The 26,866-nt window shown below is 36.9% G+C and overlaps 1 protein-coding gene across 1 annotated transcript in view; it reads left to right on the top strand.

The window, feature by feature from the left end:
- Nucleotides 1-26,866, top strand: part of SPOCK1 (SPARC (osteonectin), cwcv and kazal like domains proteoglycan 1) — a 532,754-nt gene that overhangs the window by 43,430 nt on the left and 462,458 nt on the right. The window lies entirely within an intron of this gene.

Genomic DNA, 26,866 nt, shown 5'->3' with positions numbered 1-26,866 from the left:
CATTACACAGCTCTGGAGTATCATTTACAAGGGAACATTTGGCTTCATTTGAAGAACTCCTCCTATGGATTTTTCTTTTGTTACGAAGAATACTATGTGGCATTTGCTGATGTATTATCCTTCATGACAGTGAAAATAACTTGTTGTCGGGTGTGATTAATAATGTGCTGTTACGCTCTGTACAATTAAATGGTGCTATGTAATGAAAGATGGTTAAAACTTAAAGCAAAAATCCAAAGGCTTTTCTATAAGCTAGGGTTAACTGCTCTTTTTTAGTGTTACAGTGAATAATGCCTAAGAAAACACTTCATATTTGTGTTGCCATGTATAGCTGATATTCTACTTTTTTAGATACTACCTTTGTATCAGTGTCTAATTTAAAAAGGGTACAGTGTGCACTGGGGCTGAAACTGATAATAGTTGTGGCAGCTGGGGTAGTATTAAATTTTGAATAGAAACATTTCCCTAGCTAATGATCAGCAGAATGAGTTCATCTACATGTTATCTAATTTACCCCTGACCTTGCATACAGGGTTAGCTTTTATTAAAGGTGAATATTAACTTAGTGCCCTGGGAAAAAACTAGTACTCACAGTTTAAGGGAATAATGCTTTTTTATTTTCAGTGGTTCTGTAAGTACATAGCAATTGTAGTGGACAGTCACTATTTAACATTTAATTCCTTGTTAAATGGAAAGTATAACGTATGTAGTAGAGATTGGATGGATTTCTTCATGTAGAATCTTTTGTAAAATCATGGGTTTCATTGGAATTACAACATTTTGCAATCATATACGAAGTTCATAAAATCCAAAAGGGGAAAATACGTTTTCAAGTTAAATTTATCATAACTGTCTCTGGTGCTGGGGGGAATCCGTAGCTTTCAGCATATCCTGTCTGTCTGTCTGTCTGTCTGTCTGTCTGTCTGTCTATGTTTAATGCTTTATATTTCTAGACCAAAGACAAAAACTATCAGTGCCAATATTGCCATTCCTTTTTATTTTCCTTGAAGTGCAAAGCAGACTGTAAGGTGCATATTAACCCTTCTTCCCGCTTGCTGAAATTTAATATAGCTCCTTGACTCTTTGTTTGGTAGATTCCTGAAAAGACATGGTTATCGACTTAAGAGACTTAAGGCTTGACCTCTAGTTTCAACAGTTCTATTGAAACTAAAGGCAGATCGCCTACTTGCTTCAGTGGTGTGATATAAAGCCTTCAAAATTGATTTCCAGTAGCGCCTGCAGTGCTAGGAGTTGTACAGATGTTAAAGCTCTAGACCTTAGTACATGATTGCAATATTAAATATTTCAGAAAGAGGACTTTCTGTGTTTTGTGTCATTCATCATAGGAAATTTGTCTCTTGAAGGAAGCCACACAGATTAACAGTGACTATGGCCTGTAAGTTGAATCAAAGTTGGGTTAGTTATCAGCATGTAATTTAGCATGCAGACATATGCAGTCTGTCTAGGACTGATTTCACATTTGATTTTGCTGCCATGCGATAAAACTGCATTTCAGTAATCTTTGTAGCAATCAAAATAGTTTACAGAAGAATAAGCTAAAGAAGCCAGTTTATTAGATGAAACACATTGTCGATGCCGTATTGTAGTCAGGGGTGAGTAGAATTCTGCCACGGTTTGCAATGGCCAGAGGCAAGCAAAATCATCAGGACTTGTAGCAGCCAGTGGTTATTGTTGTAATGCTTCCACAGTCCTGTAAGAAAATTCTGGATTTGCAACACAAAAGAGTATAGCTCAGAATTCCAGCTCAATTGTATCTGATACTACATTTATTTGGTCAATTAAAGGGATTACTTTGCACCAGTGTAGGAAGGAAATTGTATGAAATCTTCTTTTCTCAAACATCTCTGAATTTGAGAGGGTTTCAAGGTTTTCAGTATATCTAAAAATAGTGCAGTTCAATAATAATCATTTAGAATTGTGTTATTTTGGAATATGTATCTGTAATAGATCTTTCACAGTAAATTCTTAGAAGCATAACTGCCATGCTCCAAAGCAGAACTGAATAATGAATTATACCCTTAAGATAAGAAGACAACCTGATGTTTTACTTACTTGTAATTATCTTTTAATAATTTTAAAAAATGTACAGTGACTTTTAAATCAAATGCAGAGGGATAGGCATCTGAAAATCTTGGGGCACCTCTAAAGTCACTTTCATTTTTAATAGAGTTTGGTTAACCTATAGTACCTTTTGTGCTATCAGAATAAGTTAGAAAATGAATATTCATTATAACATTTATTAAGATATAATTCCATTCAAATGGAATTTGAAATTAGTCAGTTGGACTTTTTTTTTTTGGTCAACTAATGGCTAAACCTGTCAGCCTCAGGCATCGTGATGTGATACCTCTATCCCTGATCATGATGTGATGAATATCATCATCTGTAGCAGGGTTTCCATTTTAAAGTGTGTTGATAATTCAAATGTACAAATTTGTGTTTAAACCTTGTTTTAAATTACTATATTTTAACTAGCTTTTAGGCAGTAATGCAAGATTTTTAGGCAGTGTCATGTAAATGCAAAGCCTGGATCACCTGAACATAAAAACTAGGATTGTGGAGATCATTTGATGAGAAGTTGAGTAAAGTGCCTTTCTGAATTCATGTCAAAAAAGCATCTGCATCTCCTATAACATTGGCATAGCTAATTCAAGGCACTATAAATGAGTATGTGCAGAAGATTTTTCTGGCAGGGTAGCCTACATCAAAAGTAATTCAGAATCTACATGTATTGGGTGAACTTAACACAGATCACTAGCTTTACTTCTTCTCATTGCAAGTCCCAACCTTTCGTCTTTCTTCCAGTTTTACTTTCTAGTTACATAATAAGAGAAAGATGTAAAAAGTTACCTTCTAAACTTCCTTTTTTCTTCCTTTCTCTAGTGCTATAGTAAAACTTTCAGTCCCAATGAAGATATGGTCTACCTTTGGCCAAGGATTCCATGCACCACTGGGGAAGAAGCAAAGCAATTCTGAACTATTTAAGTTGTGTTAGAAACTAAGCCAAAATTCAAAATGAATTCTGTTATCCATTCCTGGTGTCACAAGCGGGTGAAGATTTGGCTGGTAGAATTAATGTGATCCACTCACCCAGTATTTTTCAGAACAGAATTCATTGATTCTGCTTATAGAACATCACAATAAGAATTAAAAAGTTTAAGCTGTTGTTAATATTTAGTTAATTAACCATGAAAGTAGAGGAACCACTTATAAGTCTATGGAGAGTGCAATATTCAAACTAAAAATTATTTTTAAGCTGGGCCTCTTAAATTTAAGACACCAATTTCTTTCTCATTCAGGCTGATGATTTTTGACAAAATGGCTTCGCCTTTGTTTTAGAGGTCATGAAAAATTGGTTTTTAAGCCAACACATGGATCAGCAAATTTCCCATTTGAAATCTTCTCTGTGGAAGTACTATCAGATCTATTTAATTAGATTTCAGTAGAGCATCTGTAGCATGAGTAAATTCCAATAATTAAGGTTCATGATTTCTCTGTATTAAAAATGTCACTAAAATTGCTGTTGCAGAACAGATAATTTCTTTTTATAATTGGAATTTGTCATGAATTGTTTCCTCACAGCTATTACAAATTACAAACAATTCTATTTAATTAGATTGGCTTTATTTTATTTTATTTTACTTTATTTTGTTTTTCACTTTACATTTATATATATATAATACTTTGCTATTTTATCCCCTTTTAAAGTGGTTACTGGAATATTGCTGTTTCAAGACCTACTTTGTTGCAGTAACATGGTTGCTCTCACTTTGTGGTTATTCTCCTGCTACTTAACAGAAACTTAACCAACTGCTTTTAACAGGAATGTAATTAAGATCTTGGCTTTATACAATTAAAATGGTCCATTTGCTGTTGTGGGGAAAAGCGTTCAGTGTTCAGGTGGTCGTTTTACTTGCAGAACTGGAATTAACAGTCCCATGCATAATTGGAGTTAACAATACCAGATGTTAAGGATTGTCCCATACATTGTTCATGCTCAAGGGTTTCAACAAGGATCTTTCTGAATCTTTCAAGGATAGAATGGTAGCCTTCCTATAAAAAAAATGTCCTATATTGCTTCCCCACATTTCATGTTCTGTTGAAATGACATAAAGACCTTTGGCAATCTTGAAAGCTAAGTGGGGCATACCTGGTTAGTATATGGATGGGAAACCATTATGAAAACTTAAGGACTGTAGTCCTTATTGAATAGTTCCCCCCCTAAAAAAATCACAGAAGGCAGTGGCAAGCCAATCCTGTAATGCTGACCAGGAAATTACATAGAGTTGCCATGAATTGAGCTTGTCGCAAGTCAATCTTTACCTTAATTTTTTATGCAAGCTAGTTTGAAAAGTGTCAAAAAGTGTAGAGTTGACTCTTAAAGATATAAAATTGATGTTGTATTTTGCACTGATCATGTAGATTTATAATATAGAATGAAATATGGCATTTATTGTTACTTTTTTCTCATTTTACTATAGAAGTCATCTTCACATACAATGGGTGCAGTACAAGTTAGTATCTACTGATGTCTATCCAACAGAGAATGGATGTTCTTCTTTTTGCAGTCTCATAAATCTTCTAAAGGGGATTGAGAGACATTCTGGAATGGATTGGAGAAGTTCTGTTGTAGAAAAAAAGGGTTCACTTACACATTTGATACTCCTGAAAAATTGAAAATTATAACTGTATTTGTGGTGCTTACCTGTATTAATGGGGGGAGGGGTGATGATGATAATCATCTTCATGATATATTTCATGCATTCTCTGAAAGACATTCCAGGAGTAGCCAAATCCAACTATCAATATCAGGTTCAATGGATCACCAATAACTGAAAATACATTGTCATATTGTCATAGGTTCCCGTGTGTACTCTTCAGAAATGAAAGTGTTCTTCAAACCCTAATCCATGAAATACATTACACTTTAGTCAAAACAAGTTACAGAAAGTCATTTTGATATAATAATGGGTTTTAGTAGATAAATTTACAAGTTAATAAAATAGGTATGTGTATGCTACAAATATTCAATTCAAAATAACATTCTCTAACAAATTAAAGTATATAGTATTGTACAATACTTGTGCTTCTGCTAAGGAAAGTAAGCATGTGATAAACCAATTTATAAGGTTAAAGCAAAGGTAAAGGTTCCCGTTTAGTCGTGTCTGACACTAGGGGGCAGTGCTCATCTCTGTTTCATGGCCGAAGAACCAGCGTTGTCCGAAGACACTTCCATGGTCATGTGGCCAGCATGACAGTCACGGAACACTGTTCCCTTCCCACCAAAGTGGTACCTTTTTATCTACTCGCATTTGCATGCTTTCAAATTGCTAGGTTGGCAAGAGCTGGGGCGAGTGTGTGAGCTCACTCTGTCACACGGCGCTCAGGTCTTGAACTGTTGAACTTGCAGCCTTCCGGTTGACAAGCCTGGCATCTTAACCACTGAGCCACCATGCTCCCAAATTTAATAAGGTTACTTATATTCAAAAGCCTAAGACAATTAAAAACATTCAGCTATTCAAAGTTGCTTTTAATGGCTGGGTTACTTTTAATTTTTGGGTTACTGAGATTGAGAACCACTGGTAAAAGGATTTGGAACACTAAGATATATAGCAAACATAGGAAAAACAAAACTTTTTATCTGAATGCGTTAGTGGCTTATTTAGATTTTACATGTAAAGTTTTAATTATTGGGATCCTGGGGAAGTTAATGGCAACCCACCCCAGTATTCTTGCCGTGAAAACTAAATGGATCAGTACAACCAGAGATATGTCGGTATACCATCGGAAGATGAGACCCCCAGGTCGGAAGATGGTCAAAATGCTACTGGGGAGGAACAGAGGATGAGTTCAACTAGCCCCAGACGTGATGACGCAGCTAGCTCAAAGCCGAAAGGACGGCTAGCGGCTGACGGTGCTGCTGGTGGTGAACGGCGAATCCGATGTTCTAAGGATCAACACACCATTGGAACCTGGAATGTAAGATCTATGAGCCAGGGCAAATTGCATGTGGTTATTGGTGAGATGTCAAGATTAAAGATAGACATTCTGGGCATCAGTGAACTGAAATGAACTGGAATGGGCCACTTCACATCAAATGACCACCAGATCTACTACTGTGGACAAGAGGACCACAGAAGAAATGGAGTAGCCTTCATAATTAATAGTAAAGTGGCTAAAGCAGTGCTTGGATACAATCCAAAAAACGATAGAATGATCTCAGTTTGAATTCAGGGCAAGCCATCTAACATCACAGTGATCCAAATATACACTCCAACCACAGATGCTGAAGAAGCTGAAGTAGAGCAGTTCTATGAGGATCTGCAGCACCTACTGGACAACACGCCTAAAAGAGATGTTATTTTAATCACGGGAGACTGGAATGCTAAGGTGGGCAGTCAAATGACACCTGGAATTACAGGTAAGCATGGCCTGGGTGAACAAAACGAAGCAGGACATAGGCTGATAGAATTTTGCCAAGACAACTCAATGTGCATAACAAACACTCTCTTCCAGCAGCATAAGAGACGGCTTTATACATGGACTTCACCAGATGGACAACACCGAAATCAGATTGACTACATCCTTTGCAGCCAAAGGTGGCGGACATCTATACAGTCAGTAAAAACAAGACCTGGAGCTGACTGTAGTTCAGATCATGAACTTCTTCTTGCACAATTTAGGATCAGACTAAAGAGATTAGGGAAGACCCACAGATCAGCTAGATATGAGCTCACTAATATCCCTAAGGAATATGCAGTGGAGGTGAAGAATCGATTTAAGGGACTGGACTTAGTAGATAGGGTCCCAGAGGAACTATCGACAGAAGTCCACAACATTGTTCAGGAGGCGGCAACAAAATACATCCCAAAGAAAGAGAAAACCAAGAAGGCAAAATGGCTGTCTGCTGAGACACTAGAAGTAGCCCAAGAAAGAAGGAAAGCAAAAGGCAACAGTGATAGGGGGAGATATGCCCAATTAAATGCAAAATTCCAGAGGTTAGCCAGAATAGGAATTATTTTTAAACAAGCAATGCGCGGAAGTGGAAGAAGACAATAGAATAGGAAGGACAAGAGACCTCTTCCAGAAAATTAGAAACATTGGAGGTAAATTCCAGGCCAAAATGGGTATGATCAAAAACAAAGATGGCAAGGACCTAACAGAAGAAGAGATCAAGAAAAGGTGGCAAGAATATACGGAAGACCTGTATAGGAAGGATAACAATATCAGGGATAGCTTTGATGGTGTGGTCAGTGAGCTAGAGCCAGACATCCTGAAGAGTGAGGTTGAATGGGCCTTAAGAAGCATTGCTAATAAGGCAGCAGGAGACGACGGCATCCCAGCTGAACTGTTCAAAATCTTGCGAGATGATGCTGTCAAGGTAATGCATGCTATATGCCAGCAAATTTGGAAAACACAAGAATGGCCATCAGATTGGAAAAAATCAACTTATATCCCCATACCAAAAAAGGGAAACACTAAAGAATGTTCAAACTATCGAACAGTGGCACTCATTTCACATGCCAGTAAGGTAATGCTCAAGATCCTGCAAGGTAGACTTCAGCAATTCATGGAATGAGTGAGAATTGCCAGATGTACAAGCTGGGTTTAGAAAAGGCAGAGGAACTAGGGACCAAATTGCCAATATCCGCTGGATAATGGAAAAAGCCAGGGAGTTTCAGAAAAACATCTATTTCTGTTTTATTGAGTATTCTAAAGCCTTTGACTGTGTGGACCATAACAAATTGTGGCAAGTTCTTAGCGGTATGGGGATACCACATCATCTTGTCTGCCTCCTGAGGAATCTGTATAACGACCAAGTAGCAACAGTAAGAACAGACCACGGAACAACGGACTGGTTTAAGATTGGGAAAGGAGTACGGCAGGGCTGTATACTCTCACCCTACCTATTCAACTTGTATGCAGAACACATCATGCGACGTGCTGGGCTTGAGGAATCCAAGGCTGGAGTTAAAATCACTGGAAGAAACATTAACAATCTCAGATATGCAGATGATACCACTTTGATGGCTGAAAGCGAAGAGGAACTGAGGAGCCTTATGATGAAGGTGAAAGAAGAAAGTGCAAAAGCTGGCTTGCAGCTAAACCTCAAAAAAACCAAGATTATGGCAACCAGCTTGATTGATAACTGGCAAATAGAGGGAGAAAATGTAGAAGCAGTGAAAGACTTTGTATTTCTAGGTGCGAAGGTTACTGCAGATGCTGACTGCAGTCAGGAAATCAGAAGACGCTTAATCCTTGGGAGAAGAGCAATGACAAATCTCGATAAAATAGTTAAGAGCAGAGACATCACACTGACAACAAAGGTCCGCATAGTTAAAGCAATGGTGTTCCCCGTAGTAACATATGGCTGTGAGTGCTGGACCATAAGGAAGGCTGAGAGAAGGAAGATTGATGCTTTTGAACTGTGGTGTTGGAGGAAAATTCCGAGAGTGCCTTGGACTGCAAGAAGATCAAACCAGTCCATACTCCAGGAAATAAAGCCAGACTGCTCACTTGAGGGAATGGTATTAAAGGCAAAACTGAAATACTTTGGCCACATAATGAGAAGACAGGACACCCTGGAGAAGATGCTGATGCTAGGGAGAGTGGAGGGCAAAAGGAAGAGGGGCCGACCAAGGGCAAGGTGGATGGATGATATTCTAGAGGTGACGGACTCGTCCTTGGGGGAGCTGGGGGTGTTGACTACCGACAGGAAGCTCTGGCGTGGGCTGGTCCATGAAGTCACGAAGAGTCTGAAGCGACTAAACAAATAAACAACAAAATTTGGGATATATTAATAATTATTAAATGTTCTTAATCCCTGGAATATGTTTCTTTCCTGCAATTAAAGTTTATGATAAGCAGTATATTATTATGTACCCTATATTGCAGAACCTATATACAAGTCAGGAAGTCACAGTATGGACACAACATGGTGAGAAAAACTGTCTCCAGGTTGGCAATGGAGTGAGACAAGCTATATATTCTCCCCTTATTGATTCAACCTATATGCTGATTATTGTTTATATCAAGGGAAGATGAGCATGGTATTTAAACTGGAAGAAAAAAATCAATAACCTATGCTATGCTGATAGCTGAAAATGAAAAGGATCTACCAGTTCTAGTAATAAAAGTCAAAGGAGCACAGTGTAAAAAATGGGACTAAAATTAAATATAAAGAAGGCCAAAGTAATGGTAACAGATGGTACAACCAGCTTTAGAATTGACAGTGAAGATATCGAAGTGGTGGATAGCTGCTGCCTTTTAGGTTTGACCATGATCAGCAAAAGAACAAGCAGTCAAGAAATACACTGCAGACTTTAAGGCCTTGGAAAAGATATCAGAGATCAGAATAGTGCAAACCATGGTATTCCCTGTGACACTTTATGGAAGAGAAAATAGGACTTTGAAGAAGCAGAATAGAAAGAGTTTTGAAACTTTCGAACTTTGATGTTGGAGAAGACTCCTGAGAATACCGTTGATAGCCAAGAAAACAAACAGATCATTGAACAAATCAACCCTGAGTTCTCACTTGAGTCACAAATGACCAGACTCAAATTGTCATACTTTAGACACATTATGCAAAGACCTAGCTCTGTGGAGAAGGCTGTAATGCTGGAAAAGGTGGAAGGAAAAAGAAGAAGAGAATGACCAGCAGCAAGGTGGATAGATTCAATTACATTGGCAATGGGTACACCATTGAAAAACCTGAAGGACCATGTTAAGAATAGATAATCATGGAAAAAAATCTATCTATGTTGCCCCTAAGAGTTGACATTGACTTGATGGCACATAATCAAATAATATGTACAGTGTGTTAAAACTTTCCATGCTGGAAGACTTGCGCTGTCTCTTCTATCACCTGGCCTACTTTGAAGGACTGGTAGTACTTTGGCATGCTGCTTGCTAATTAGAAAGCAGAATTCTAAATTCCTAGCTTATTAAACAATACCAGCATGTACAATGATTCATTTATATTTTAGTCTTCACACTTTTCTGGGTAGTAAATAAGGGGCAATCTAGGTTACATTTATTATGCCCAAAATAGCCAGTAACACAAACCAGGCATTATTTTATAAATTGTGGTTTGCTTCTGCCCAGTAAATTGTCCCAGGTTCAGATGCCACAATAAGATATCCACAAACTTCATGTGTATAGATCTATTGTAACATGTATTATTTTTCTTTTCTTTTCTTTTCTGCTTTTGGTGTTTTGTTTTGTTTTGTTTTCATTAGTACAGGTTTTTCTCCTTTTATTTTGTGTTAGATTAAAACCAGTATTGTATTTTTTTTTTTTTTTAAGAAGGAAAAATGAACTGGAAATGGGATTACACAATTTTCGTGAACATTATGATTTGTCCTGGTGCTGTTTCTATGTTTCTTCAGGTGGGTGGTTTGAAATGGAGCTGCATTCATATTTGCTTGGGCATTGGGTCCTCAGTCACATGGAAGACTGATATAAGTAATTCCCCTTTAGACCACCACCTGAAGGTTGAGATGTCCTAGGAAGAGGGAATGGGACTGTGTGCAAGCCCCTGTTCTCTCTAGAGTTTGAGCCATTTGAGTATTCAGATGGATGCCTAAATAGGGCTATTACCACTTTGTTTGGGTGAACTTGCTTTAAGGCTTCCTGGGTCTTTATCCCTCTATCTTGCAAAAAGAGTGTGTTGCTCTAAGTTGTATTTCTGGCTGTTTGGAATCAGAAACAGGAAGAAATCATTCCAGTGTTTATGCAGCAGCACAGAATGAACAACAAAAGGCAAAAAAGAGGGCAGGCACTGAACACCTCCCCCCAAGGGAGTATGTCTCAAATGGCAGCACAAATACTATATTGCACAGAAGTGTAGCATGTTTCAAGTACAATAATTGACTTCTATCATCTGCGGCACCTTGTTCCACTCAGAAAACCTTTCTTTCATGGTCTCCACCATCATAAAATTGTTGGTTTCAACATGTTTGGCACTTTTAGATTTCCACGGAGGAAGCTTTCAAGATCTAAAAGAAGGACATGTCTGAGGAAACATTGACATATTATAACCAAAAGAATCAAGGGGCTAGAACCTTCCCCCTTTTGTTGAATTGTTGGAGTTTTCCAAGTGTGGTTTATGTAGAACCTGGAATTAAGATTGGGACAGACAGAAAGACATATGGAGAGGGGGGGGGGCAGAGCAAACATTTACTTTTTCTTAGCGATTTGACATGTGAACCTAGGTCAATAAATATTCCAACATACTAATGAAAGGCTAATTTTATTCTGAACATGTGTTGGATAAATTAAGCTTAGCAATGTTTTTAGAGAATTCGTAGAGTAATGAGATGCCACTATATATTATGACAGTGGGAGTTAGAGGGCTCTGATTTGAAATTTGGAGAAAAGTTGAATTAAACTGGAAATTTCTTCACTTGTGAATAATATTGTTTTGTATATTTAGGTAAAAGGAGTGGTAAAAATAAGTTTTGAAATTTCAAAATTATTTTGAAATTTCTCTTCTTTCAGTTACAAAAGAAGTTTAATTTTTTTAGAAACTGTGTAAGTTTTGGCATTGCTATTGGTTTAGTGTATGAGCTATTTTCCATACAAGCTAAAAAAGCTATTATTGTGACAGCTCTGAAAGTGGATACCTCTAGAGTAATGGTAGTTATTGGAAATGAACTAAACTTCTAAAACTTAAATTATGTTCTCTTTCTAGCGATGCCATTGGTGATGCATATTAAAAGGCAACATTGATCTGATCATTTGATAAGATATGCTACATTAAGATTTATGTTGGATTTTTTTTTCTGGTAAGTTCATGTTAGTCAATTTTTGCTGTGGTAAGAACTTACATAGGATTGCAACAAATAACAAAATCCAGATCAATAACAACATTAGTAATAAATGAAACTCTCCTGGGTGAGCAAATCCATTGCAGTACACCAAAATGAAATGTTGGATAGAATATATCAGTCAGAAAAAAAGCAATATAGACCAATCGATACAGGAGCCCTACAGATGCATAAGCTTAACATTAAGCATTATTATTGGCCTTAATAAAATATGATATCCCCCTGTAAATAGCAGGATAATGTATTAGAAATTCTGGAACTCCTTTCACCTTAAGACTAGAGCTTTTTATTTCCACAAAAAGCAGCAGTGATAGTACCTTACCTGCTTAGATTGTGCTATTTCATAGGTAACAGCAGTGTTCACGTTAGCTTTTTTTGAGTTAGAGTGCACTGTAATACTATGTTTATTTAAAAAAACAGTTTTTAAATTCAGCTATTCATGACTGAATTAGGTTGGATCCAGATTTAGGTATGCTTAGGCTTATAATTAAATTTTAAATTAATCTGACTAAATCTGAATCTAATCCCTGTTTTTCACAGAATACTAGAAATGTTTGACACAAAGATTTAGCATGTCATTCTAAGCAAGTGTTCATTTCTAATTTTTTATAATTAGTAATTTTAGATATGTTGTGTTTGGGAGCCTATACTGATGATATTAGTATATATTTGCAGTATTTAGCATTATGGAGAAAAAGTTTTTTGTTTCACAGTTAACTCAAGGAACTTTGTAGAGTGGAGTAGTTATGATTGTAAAAAGAGTATGAACAGCCATAATTTATTAGAGATAGGCATTCTGAAAGGGATGCCGATAAAGATGCCTCTGTAGTACAATCATCCACATTTTCATCTTGGTACCATTGCTATAAAAAGGATAGAAGCCTCCCCCGGGACCTGGTTAATATTACCAGTGTTTCACTGAGAAGGGCTTTAACATCCCTTTGCCTGCAGACAATGCCCTCCACATACCTCAAAGGGAGATACTGTAAGCTCCCTGTAGAACAACATCTCTGTCCTTGTAGCGTTGGTCAGGTGGAGGATATTATTCATTATGTCCTCCACTGCCCCATTTATAATGAGATTGGGGCCAAATTACTGATGGTAGGTGAACTCAAGGGCTCGGACCTCAAAAAATTGAGCTATCTTCTTGCAGACATGTTCCCATCTGTCAGCAACCAAGTTACTACTTTTGCTCTGCTGTCATTTAAAGTTAGAAGTATTTAAGTTCTTAGTTCTAGCTTTGACTTTATCTTGCTGTAACCTTTTAACATCTAATACTATTTTTATTATTTTATTTTACAATCTTACTGTTTTACTGTTATTTTATTGTATTTTATGGTACATTATATGTTATGACCTGTGGTTACAACAATAAACTAACTTACTTACAGTCATAATTTTGCATCTCTGCAATATGGTGAAAAATAAAACATTAAAATATGTTTTGTAAAATAAATTGTAAGCCTGTTGAATTCTAAAACAAAATTCTCTATACATTCCATTAATAGTATTATTTAAATATCAGCTCAACATTTAACTATAAGGCTTTTTTTTAGGAATTGCAGGCTGTTACTTGGAAACAATAATTTATTTCCCAGCAAAGTGTTGCTAATATAACAAATGCAGTACCTTACAATATCTAAAGGCATTCAGTCAATTTTTTCATCTCCATTAATTTTATCTAAGAAAGCTTTGAAAAAATTCAGAGATTACTCTCTGTTTAGGGTATAATGTCTCTGAACTTTGGTATCATGTAAGGTACCAAATACTGCATTCCTCTAGATAGCATTAATTTCTAATTGTATTTGAGAAGCTTTCTCAGTAAACTCAGGTTATTTGGCAAGAGATCATAATGTTGCTGCAACTATACAAACTGTTTACTACAGTAAAGTTGTGCTGATAGGGGGAAGAAATCTGCAGTATAGGATGCGATTGTAATGTTCCTGCATAGTGCCTGCTACCACAGTACACCATTCTGTTTTTTCTTGTTACAAAATGGTTTTAATCAATACTTTCATAAATTTGAGAGTTTCACATGAGTTGTTAGGGAAAAAATGTCATGTTCTAGAATGAGAACATGAAAAACTACCCTATATTTACACCTCAATCCATTACCTTTGTCTTGTCCATGGTGACTCTGTAGCTGTTCTAAGGATTAAATTTGGGTGTTTCTGCATGTAAAACAAAGGATCTGCTCCAGAATGTCTGCCTCCCCTTCAACCTAGAGGCACTGGAGAGCAGTCTGCACAGTATGAGTGAAATTTCTGAGGAATACTTTTTATTGTGGAGATGGGAGAAATTGATATTTTGCTCTAGAATTTGAAATTTGCTTTCTCATTGTTGATTAATTACCTTTTTAAACAATCAGGAAAGGTATTTTTCCCTATTTTAGTTTTTTATTGCACAAATGCAGTTGGAACTTCATGTTTCTTTCTGGAACAGCACATATTGTGTCTGTCCAGGAAGGGCTATAATTTTTGGTTCTTGTGTGAATAAGAAGCTTGTGCTGAATGTCTGCCAAGATAGATAGGCCTGACTTTGACAAACTTATTCTGGGTCTGCCTTTTCATTTTCAATGGATAAACTTGGAATCGAAACAATATCTTTCTCTGTGTGACTAAAATCTTCAAGAGTTAAAGCAGTGTCACGAAGGAAAGCAATTTTATATTTAATCTGGATGAGGAGGAGGATTGTCAAAAAGTAGATCAAAGAATTGTTAATTTCTTTTGAGGACCCTTTGGAGGTAAATATCTGATACACATCTAATAAAGAAATGTTTTCTTTAGCTTCCTTCAGTGGTATAATACTGCTTGACCTAGCTTGAGAGCAATCCTTAGCCTCTACTTTCTAGGTAACACACAACAAACATAATTGTCTTCACAGTATAATTCTTTATAATACATGAAGCACATTGATTTGTGAATAAAGGCATGCCAAAGTGCCTCAGCAGCATAGCCTACTTTAAGAGTGGAGATATCCTACCCAGGATATACAGTAAGAAAAAATAAAATTTGTAGTGTGCATACAGTATACTCCAGTTCTTAATAAACTGCAGTGCCAGTAGAACCATCAGCCCTGTTCCCCAAACTCCATATTTCTTTTAAAAATAAAACCATAACACATCAGGAGACGGGACAAAAAGGTGAGTCCGTAGGACCACTCCTCTTGATTACCCCCATAGGCATATTAGATGACTAGCTTGACTCACTATCTCTTAGAAACAATCCTGGTTTTGTACTACATACAGGAAATAGTAGATTTAAGCAGCATGGCTAGTAGCATAACCCTTTAAAAAACTTTAGAAATCCAGAAGAATAACTTTCCTTAAAAAGCTAATCTGAGTAATAAGTATTACAAACTGTATTTCAGGACCAATACTCCTTCCCCCCAAAAAGTGAATTTTGGTGGGAATATAATCATGTATAGAATTAATCTCTTAAAGTTTATCAAAATCCAGCTGTGTTATAGCATACTGTAGGCATAATGGCTAGTACCTCTGTACAAATGAAGAGGAATCCTTCATATATCAGAACAGTTTAGGAAAGGGTCATAATTTGGTGGGAAAGGACATGATTTGTAGGCCCCATGATTGGCTCCTGACCCCAATTCCAGCAGGACTGTGAAGGATCCTATCTGAAATATGGGGCGGACATTACTCAGCTAAATGGGTCAATTGTCTGACATAGCATAAAGTCAGAGAAAAGAACTTTATAGTATTAGCCAGGAATAAGAATGAAAAGTGGCAGTTCTTGTTTTATGTAAACCTTAATTATTCTGGTTCAGATGTTATGAGAGTCATGCCTGCAGTATAAAAGCTCAAATTATTATTAGGAATATATTTGTATAGAATCTCCGATAATATTTCTTGAATGTTAGCAACAGTGCATGAAGGTTCTATCCTTCCACTTTACAGAATGAAGCCAGATTTGTTTTCTGCACTGAAAGAGCAGCAACAGTCAGTACCAAAATCTTGGGTAGCTTTCAGATTGCTCTTTTATTGTGCAATTAGCTTACCTAGTTTATAGAATTTTGTTAAGAAGGCAGTGGCAAATCATTTCTGTATTACTATCAAGAGAATTTGCATGGTTGTATCCATATAGTTACCAGGAATCAGCCATGTGTTGACAGGGAAGGGAGCTTATTTTTTATATATATTCCAAACGGTTTTATGTAAAATTTCAAACTTGGTAACATCAGCACTTCTTTTTTTTTTGCAGTTCTTGATGTCTTTTTAGTTAAAAGCCTATACATATGAGGTGGAATCTAGTGATATATTTCCATAAACTACTTTTGCTCAAGGAGTAAGATGGAGTGATATCTCTTACCCTTCTCACTCTGGAAGTCTTCTCAAAAGGCCTCCACTGCTCTCGCATGCATTGCAGGACAGAAGGGATGAAGGAACTAGTCTCATTGTGGTAGCCCACCCATGTAATGTTGAATTCATGCCTCATTTAAATACCGTACATCTAATGTTTACCTAATGGTTGTTTAATACCTTCTCCAAGACTATAGTCCTCTACACCTAAGAACAATACAGGAAAAGGTCCTCTTGTATGCCAGAAAAAGAGCTTCTGACAGCAGGAGCATTTTCAACCCTAACCTTATTTTTCATATTTCAGCAAGTTATTCATAATTAGTGTCCTGACAAGCAGGAACCACACTGAGACGAAGAATAAGTCTCTAGTGTTTTATTACTGCTACAGTAGACAGAAAATCCTACCAAACTGAAGAAGCGCGAGAAAACCCATACAGATAAACCCCAAAAGTCAAGGCGGGTCTGTTCTGTGTCTCTTTGAATGACAGCTCAAATTCTCTCTACTACGCATGCGTTTTCCCCCCTGGATAGGGGCCCCTTCCTGCTCACCATCAGTGCTCATGACAATTAGAAAGGCCCTAGATAGGCCATTTAGGGAGGGATTTAAATGTCAACGGCAGTATCTTAAATTGTTCTTGGTAAGTAATTGATTAAGCAGTGCAGTTCTTTTAGTATAGACTTTGTGTGATTCCTATACTTGGTACCAGTTAGCAGCCTAACTTAGCTGCCACCACTTGAAATTTTCAAACACTTTTCAAAGGTTGCCCATATAGAACATGCTGCAGTAGCCAAGATGGAACATAACCAAGTCATGGATAAACTTGATCATGTCTTACTGCTCAGGAATTGTAGCAGCTGGTGCACCAAGCATAACTGAAGAAAAGCATTCTTTGCCACAGCTGCTACATGTGAATTCAGTAACAACTGATGACCAAGGAGCAATCCCAGACTATGACCTGCACCTTCAGGAGTGTGCAGAACGGGATTACCAATTCCTGAGTCTACTGACAACAACTCCATCTCATCTGGATCTAGCTTTAGGTTATTCCTCCTCCTCCAGCCCATTTTTGAATTTAGATGATATTCAAGGCTACTTATTACATCCTTGAAAGTGAAGGAACATGGTTTCATGTAAGTGTTGAATAGGGAGATCATATGAAAACTCTGTAGGACATCACAGGTCTACTCCTAGGTATTGAACTGTATCTTCTACAGTGTCATCTACTGTCAGGGCAGCCATGCTCAGAATAAGACTCAGACTCACTTAGAAGGTCTAAGGATTTCTGGTTTTATTAGAACGGTGTGCGTGCAAAGAGAAAGACGGGAATCCTTATGTGGTGACAGGGTGCCCTGTTTATACTTTGCTGGCGGACGTCGTGCTTCTCCACCCTCGGGCCAGGACCAGATGGGTGCTTGAGACCGCGATGCGTCAGCTGATGGGCGATCCCGGCGATCTCCTTTGTCTCCCTGTCTTCGTCCGGACCGGGTGCGTCCCCTGAAGGTGTTTCCCCGATCTTCTGATAGGCGTTAATTACTGCCTGATGGGCGCTCCCATTATGTTGGGCATTACTCTGTGGATATGCGTGCCTGAGGGAGGTGTGAATGCATCCCCAGGGGAAATGGGAAGGCGTTCCCCTTGCCTTTTGATGGGTGCTAAGTTTGGTCTGAAGGGCTTATCTATTGTGTTGGGGGTTCCCTTCGGGATTATGGGTGCTTGAGTGATTTAGGGATTATACTTATCCCTTCCTCTTACCTAATGTGCATGTTCCCCATTGTGATGCACATATGCCTTGCAACGGGGAACATGACATCTACATTTTGCTGACATCTTGGACATTGCAAAAAATTTGTTCCCAGGACTTAATTCTAATAAACAGTCCTGAAGGGTAATATGATTAATGGTACTGAAACCCACAGAGAGTTACAGAATATAGCAAGGCTATGCTCATCACATCTCATTTCTGGTATAAGTCATCTACAAAGGTGATCAAAACAGATTCATTGCCATATCCTGGCTGAAAGCCTGAACAGAATCACAGTAATACATTTAAGTTCTAGGCCTAGGAAGCTGGTAAAGTGACAATTGTAGATGGGCCCTTCTCTGCTTGCTTTGCTTTCACATCTTCTAGAATCCTGAAGAATCTCCATCTTTAAGCACAATAATGATTACACTGTGTCCATGCAAGCTGTCTTTAGATTAGTTGCCCAAGAACTATTTGCTTCAATAGACCTTGCATACCATTTCTCTTACACTATTCAGATTACTTTGCCCTCAGAACTTCTTTCAAATGTGCCCCTTCATCCTTATCACTCAGCACATGTAAAAAATTCCTTGCCTCTTTAATACTATGAAAAATCAAATGCTAATCATTAACTTTTACTAATTATTATAGGCAATTATGAATCCATAATCATAACACATTTTTCCCTGTGTGAAGATTTGCTTGTGAGGTGATCTGGGTTGTGGAGATCATTTTTTTTCCTTCATTGAAACGAAGAGGCCACATGATTCAACTCAATGAAGCAATGTGGAAGGTCTCAAAATAACTTTGGCCCAGTATTCCAGGGGAAAGCTCTCTCAGCCTTGCCTCCCAACAGCATCCAAATGAGTTCCAGGCTGGGCATTGCCTGTGATGTTTACCAAAGCTGCATAGTTAAAAGACTTTCAGTATATACCAAGAATGCCCCAAGCAGGGTGCTTTGAACTCAAATTCTGGATAACGCCACAGTTTGTGGAGGCTGACAAACCAAGAAACCCGTTAGCCACCACTGTGGGAGAAGGCTCTTCTCATGTCCTCCCATAGTGCTGGGTGAAGACAGTCTTTGTGTTGTTTTGTGCCACTTGCTTCCCAACAGCAGAAGAGCAATGCCAAGGAAAAATGTATCAATTCCCTCCACAGGATCACCTGGCCAGTAGTTGGGAGAAGCCAAGTAGCATGAAAGATTTCTGTTCTGCTGTTGCCAGCTATCAGGAAAAGTTGAGTGGTGCAAAACGATGCCCTTCACTCTGACTGTAACTGCGTAGTTTGGAGTACCATTCTGTATATGGTTGGTGATCAATTCTGCTGCATGTGCTGGAGATGGTGAACTTGAAGCCTCTTTGGTTTATGGAGGAGCTGCTCAGGCTTGAGCCCCCTTCACATTTCAGGCTGAATGGTTGAGTCACAAAATAGTGGACAATATTTTTGTGAAGTGACAGCCACATTCTTCTGGCTGCTGCTGGGCAGTAGAGAAAGGCCAGTGGTACATGAAAGGTCCTTTCATGCCACTCAGTTCCTTCAATTACTTGCTAGCTGATGAGTAGCTGAGAGTCGAAAGCCTCATTGATGAATAAAGAACATTTAGGAAGTAATCTTCCCACTGCAAAGAGAATGGCATAATCAAAATAGGCAATTATAAATGCTTCTATAAATAGTTTAATTTAGCACAATTTGAGGTTCACTTTTTTGACAGTTGTATGCTATATTGTTGTAAGTCCTTAGTGGCTGATGGCAGCCAGTTGCAGAAGGTTGCTGTGAAAAATTATTTTTGCCTAAGGGATGTAACTTACTGCAGATGCTGACTGCAGTCAGGAAATCAGAAGACGCTTAATCCTTGGGAGAAGAGCAATGACAAATCTCAATAAAATAGTTAAGAGCAGAGACATCACACTGACAACAAAGGTCCGCATAGTTAAAGCAATGGTGTTCCCAGTAGTGACATATGGCTGCGAGAGCTGGACCATAAGGAAGGCTGAGAGAAGGAAGATCAATGCTTTTGAACTGTGGTGTTGGAGGAAAATTCCGAGAGTGCCTTGGACTGCAAGAAGATCAAACCAGTCCATCCTCCAGGAAATAAAGCAGACTGCTCACTTGAGGGAATGATATTAAAGGCAAAACTGAAATACTTTGGCCACATAATGAGAAGACAGGACACCCTGGAGAAGATGCTGATGCTAGGGAGAGTGGAGGGCAAAAGGAAGAGGGGCCGACCAAGGGCAAGATGGATAGATGATATTCTAGAGGTGATGGACTCGTCCCTGGGGGAGCTGGGGGTGTTGACGACCAACAGGAAGCTCTGGTGTGGGCTGGTCCATGAAGTCACGAAGAGTCGGAAGCGACTAAACGAATAAACAAGGGATGTAACACTGGTGAAACATACAGGGAGCCTGCATGTTTTAAGTTCACTTTTCCTGGCTTGCAGAAGCCCTTTCTTTCTCCTAATACTCTAGGTTATAAAACTCCAGTCTTCTCTGCACACAGTGAGTGGCTTGGGAGCTGAGGGATTTTCAATGCACCTGTAACCACTAGGCAGCCTTTATGGACATATGACCAACAAAAGTCTCACTTTCTTAAATACTTTTAGATTTTAGTAATTCGCAACCTAAGAGAGATATTCTGTATGGCAAGGAAGTTCAAAGTCTCTTGGTGAATTACCTTTCTTTTTGGAATTAAGAGGAAGAACAAATGCTATCTTAAAGGATTTTAATTTAAAAGCAAAAAGCTTAATAAGTTTGTGATTCAAGAAAGTTTTAAACAGATAAAGGGGACAGTAATTTTGGAAAACAGAAGAAATATTTTTTTTTCTGATGAAAGTGCCTTTGAAAATAGCAAAATCAATTAGACTAACAAAACGGCCTCCAGGTGAATGCTGGTTATTATTAAGAAAAATAGATAATTGGTGGATTTTACAAAATATGGGTAATTTTAGCTAAATGGTGTGACTGTAATTACAGAGAGCTAATTGGGACTAAAGTGTTAAAGATAAAGAAAAGCAAAACAAAAAAAGAGGGCTGCCTTTTACTCTAGTAATTGACATATTTTCACTTTCGAATAATGTCAGCCACAAGAAAATTAGAAGGATGGAGAGGTTCATTAGAACAACTTACATATAAGGGCATTTCACAAGATTGCAGAAAATGTTTGAGGAATTTGGCAAAAATATGACTGCAATGGTTGCCAATAGTTTGGATGCTTTTAAAATGGAAATGGAGGAAGGATTTGCAAGAATAAAAAAGGATGTGAAAGAAGAAGTTAAGAAGATTGAAGAACATGTAGGGCAATTGGCTGGAGACCTAAACCAAATTACTGACAAAGTGGAAGTTTTGGAAAGTAAGACAGAAGGTATAAGTAGAGAGATGGAGAAAGATTTGGAAAACTTGGCGTTACTGGAATTGAGAAAAAAAAAATGTTTAAGATTCAGAGTGATTCCAGAAGAACATAGAGAAGATAGTCAACAAAATTTTGTTAAGTAGCTAATTTTTTGGATTGGAAGGAAGATGACACTGAGACAGAGATTGATAAGGTTTATAGGATTAATACACATTTTGCAAAATTAAGAAATGTTCCAAGGGATGTCCTTGTGCACTTTGTCAGGAAGAAAACCAGAGATCAAGTTTTGCAGCAGCATTTTAATACTAGATTGAGAATTGATAATACAGATGCAATTGTACTTAAGGAAATTCCAATTAGAATGCTACGTAAGAGAAAAGAGTATTTTTTTCTGACAAACTTAAACAGAAGAAAATTCTATTTAGATGGGATAAGTTGGAAGAGGTGATTTTTACTTTTAAACAGCAGAGATCAGACTGCACTCCATACAGAAAGGAAGAGATTTTTTGGAAAAAAATTAAAGAAGAACTGGAGTAAATAGAAATGGAAGTCACAATGACAGATGTGACCAAACAAATGTCACAACAGATACAACAAGACATTGAAGAGGATTCCATGTTGGGTGCTATAGGTATTAACTTTTCTAAAATCTTGGCTTAACTGTGGTTTATAAATGCTTAACATGAAATATAAATGGAGCAAATGTTCCTCAAAAGAAAAAAAATCATTGTTTGAAAAAGTTAAAACGATGTGATTTGCTTATAAGAAACTGATATTAGGAAAATGAAGTATTTGAATCACAAAAATTTGGGTGAAGAATTTATTTCAGCAGGAATGACAAAAAAAGAGTTAAATGTAAAGTATTATAAGTTGCAAAGGAAAGAAGAGGACTGGGTTTATTGAATTTGAAATTGTATTTTGCACCTTGTTGTTTGGTTTGGATGAAAGAATGAGAAACAAGAGACTTTTAGAGTTTAGAAGAACATGACCTGAGGTTTGGATGGCGTGGTATATTTATGGTATGATAAAGTTAAAATTAATGTGGATTTTAAAAATCATTTTATTAGATGTGCCATATTGAGAATATGGAATAGATGTAAACCCAGGTTGTGCCTGAAAGCACCTTTGTGGATCTCAATTCAAGAAGTGTATCATAGAAGAGAAACAGCAGGCTAAGGCAAGTGGTTGATGTAATGGGAATTATTGGAAAACCATCAAGGGGAATTTAAGATTAAATTAAGAGAGCAACTAATAGCAGAAGGATATTGTTGTCAATGGTTTTCCCATTCACAGTTTTCAGAAAGATTCAAAATGGACAAAAAGAGTTATGGTATGGAGCAAAGTAAGACAAAATTGAAGTAGAATTGTGCACTGATGATAAACATGTAATTGCTATAATGTATAAACTTTCGTTGAAATTTAAAACTGAGGAAGAATAGGTTAAAGAATGTATGATAAAGTGAGCTAAGAATTTTGGTTGTAACATTCAGATGGATCAGTGGGAAAATATGTGGTTAAAAGGGTTGAAATTTACATTATGTTATGATATTAAAGAGAATTTTTATAAAATGGTGTATTGTTGGTACATGATGCCAGAGAAATTGTCTGGAATGTATAAAGTCACTTCAAATGTATGTTGTAAATGTCAACAACTTGAAGGGACATTTGATCATGCTTGGTAGACAGGTCCCTCGAGTGGGGGAGATGGGCTGTAATAAAAATATGACAAATAAATATGTAAATAAATGTAAAAAAGCTAAAAAAATTTGGATTCAAATGCATACATTGATACAGAGGATTTTAAATATTAATATTCAATTGAAGCCAGAACTTTTCCTTTTAGGATTGATGGATACAGAGTTAGAAAAAATGTCATGGAAGATTATTTTAATATGGGATTACTGCAGCAATATTATTATATGTGCAAAGATGTAGAGATTCGACACTACCCACTATGGAGGAATGGCTGGTGAAATTGACAGATCTTGCTGAGGTGGATAAACTAACCTCTTTGATTAGAGAAAAGATAGTATCTACATTTATTGGTGACTGGACTTCGGACTTTTTGCGTAAAAATGAACTCGTGATTTATGGCTTTGATGATTAGATGGGTTAGATTATAGAAAGAAGAGAATCATGATATAACTTTAGAGAGACAGGTGAAAATATATTGTACTTATAACTGCTGTGATGAATATTGGAAACCACTTCTTTGTATCTTTTTTCTTTCTTTTCTATTTTTCTTTTACTTTTGTTTTTCTTTCTTGCACTTTTAGCTTTCTTTGATTCCTTTCTTTTTTTTCTTTTTCTTACTTTATATTAGTTTGTATTAGTTTTTAATCTTCCTTTTTAAAAGTTTTAAAAAACATTTTCATATATATATATATATATTAGTTATAGGTTTTTTAGTACACAGATAAGAATATTTTTAGAAGGTATTCACTGAAAATTAGCAAAATTGAGTTTTTTTCCATAACCAGTTGTTTTTTAAAAAAAATAGTTCTTTGGATCTAAAAATTATACCAGAACGTAAGATGTTAGCAGTGCAAATCATTTTGCAAGAAACACGTAATTAGTCCATAATTTAAATTACTTCTTATTTAAAATACCGGCTCTTTAGAGAAAATAAATCTGTGAATTGCCAAATTTCTCAAGTAAATGCATTGTATTTTGATATGATTAGTATACCAAAATCCTATTTATGTATTTACTTATCAAATTTTTATCACCACCCATCTCCCCCCGAGGAGGGACTCTGGGTGGTTTACAATAAAAATTATTCTCAATAACATATTTTCATGAGATGATACTCTGACATTTCCTTAAGTTGTAGCCAGTAATTAAATGCACCAACCATAAGATACAGTTTCCAGTTGTCTTGTCTGAATGCTGGCTTGTTTATCTGAATTTTGAAATCACAAGATCTTTGATCAAAATGATATTTGGGGCTGTATCAAATTTTATTACTTTCAAATAGGGAGAAACTGTCTGTCTACAGTGTTTTGTTCATAGTGTGAATAGAAGTTGTCTTGTGTTGTTTTCAGTGGTGGAGGTCACTGTGGACAAGTCCTCTTATGTCAGCCATCTCGTAGTTGGACAATGGAATCTGGAGACCTGTCTCCAGTCAGTGGCCCTAATAATCTGACATAATGTAAGAAAGTACCCTTCTGTTAACAGTGAACCTCTTTTTCCTCAATTGCAAATGTACCAATTGGTTTTAGAAAAATTAAATATTCCTGTTCCTATTTCTCCACAGTAAACATCCAGTTTCCCTTCTTTATTTAAAGAAAGCCAATTTAATCAAATTCTATTACTTAATTTGCATAGTGGCCTAGAATAGTTGCATTGCATTTATCTGATTTTTTTGTCTGTTGCATCCAGCTTTATTAGAATCTATTTGAGGAACATTCTTTACCTTACTTCCTGTTCATTATTTTGGGATATATAATAAATATATGGAGAAGGGGTAAAGAGAGCAGCATCATAGTCCCAGGATCACAGAAGTCCTGTTCAGGCATTCATTTGGAGATATGGAAAGGTCAAACTGACTAGAGAATAGGGTCTTACTGACTTCTAGACTTCAGGAAGGTTGCATTTGCATTTGTTTCAATGGGAGTGTAATTCCCCACATAGCCCGCATAGTTAAAGCAATGGTGTTCCCTGTAGTAACATATGGCTGCGAGAGCTGGACCATAAGGAAGGCTGAGCGAAGGAAGATCGATGCTTTTGAACTGTGGTGTTGGAGGAAAATTCTGAGAGTGCCTTGGACTGCAAGAAGATCCAACCAGTCCATCCTCCAGGAAATAAAGGCAGACTGCTCACTTGAGGGAATGATATTAAAGGCAAAACTGAAATACTTTGGCCACATCATGAGAAGACAGGACACCCTGGAGAAGATGCTGATGCTAGGGAGAGTGGAGGGCAAAAGGAAGAGGGGCCGACCAAGGGCAAGATGGATGGATGATATTCTAGAGGTGACGGACTCATCCCTGGGGGAGCTGGGGGTGTTGACGACCGACAGGAAGCTCTGGCGTGGGCTGGTCCATGAAGTCACGAAGAGTTGGAAGCGACTAAACGAATAAACAACAACATCTTGTTTTTATTTATTTATTTAAAGTGTTTTAATAGTTGTGATATTGTTTTAACTATTGATTGTATGCTGCCCAGGGTCACGTTTAGTGAGATGGGTGGCCCTGTAAATGTGCATAATAAATAAATAATAGATAAATATAATAAATAATCTGAAACCCTCTTTATTAGGGTCCTGGATCACTGCTCCAAACATGAGTAAAGGCTTCCAGACATGTCTTTTCCTTTTTAACCTCAGTGTATCAGCCAAGAGAGCAGTAATATTTGATTAGGGAATTCAAGTTTGTTTTGTCTGCATTTAAACTGAATTTATTTTTTGGGGACCTCTATGGGGATTGGAACGTTTATCCTTCAGATTCTATACTGCTTTGGATTTTATTATTGGGTTTTCATTGAAAACCTATATACCAAATGAATATATTTGAGAAATGTGGACATAAGAGTAAAAAATGAAGTATTACAATTATGTTTTTTTAAATCACAAAATAGTATAAAAAATAAACTTATATTGAAGCCAGTTTAAGCTACATTTTCTGTTAAATCCTCCAGCTGAATGTGTGAAAGTTAGGAAGAATAGGGGGGAGATTTTCATGTGCACAAAGTCTTCTACCAAATTTGAAGTCTTCCATGGATTCATTTGAATACCTGACAGGGCTGTATTGCATCCTTAATTCGACATGTATGGTAACCCTTTGATGGTCTAGCAGAGTCTGGATGCTTTGGAAAAACAATTGTCTATGTTTCTAAAAATATGTAAAATCCCATTTGCCATTTTATGTATGCATAAAATGTGCATGTGCAAAACTCCATTCAAATTAAATGGACTTTCTGATTTACCTGATACCTCTTGCAGCACGGCTTTTTAAATTAAAGGTTTATTACAGAAGTTAAGGTCTGGACATCACATGGTAGTGGTAATTGCTTTTTAAATTATAGTACATCTGCTGTATGTATACAGTTTGGGGTAGAATGAGGATCTATAGAGCAAAAACCATCAGAATGAGCAAGTAGAATAACAATATAATGGAGACTTTAATATTAAGTAATCAGCTTAAGATCAAAACCCCTAGTATATAACAAATATTTTGATGTGAGTCGCAGTGGTTCTTTTTCAATGTTATACCTAACTCTGGATGAAAGCCAAATAATTTTATGCTGGTAATATTGACATTCTAAATTGTAACTAATATTTTTTCTTCTCTACCCTCAATCTATCTAAATAATAGAAAGTTAATAATGTTCAGTCATATTATATAAACATCAGTGTACTGAAACAGCACAATGTATTAAGAATTATAACAACATAATAAAAGGAAAAAAATAAAAAAAAGAATGAGCTAGTAGAGTAGAAGTGGGGAACACAGTGATGGTAGTGGGAGAGATTCAGACAAACGGATATAAATCTTAAGATTTGCATTGCTCCCAACATGGGTAAAAACTCCCAGACATGTCTTTTCCTTTTTAACCTCAGTGTATCAGCCATGAGAGCAGTAATATTTGATTAGGGAATTCAAGTTTGTTTT

This window comes from Candoia aspera, chromosome 2 (assembly GCF_035149785.1).
Source record: "Candoia aspera isolate rCanAsp1 chromosome 2, rCanAsp1.hap2, whole genome shotgun sequence".
Classification (NCBI taxonomy): domain Eukaryota; kingdom Metazoa; phylum Chordata; class Lepidosauria; order Squamata; family Boidae; genus Candoia; species Candoia aspera.
The sequence above is the reverse complement of the archived record's forward strand: the minus strand, read 5'-3'. Positions and strand labels throughout refer to the sequence as shown.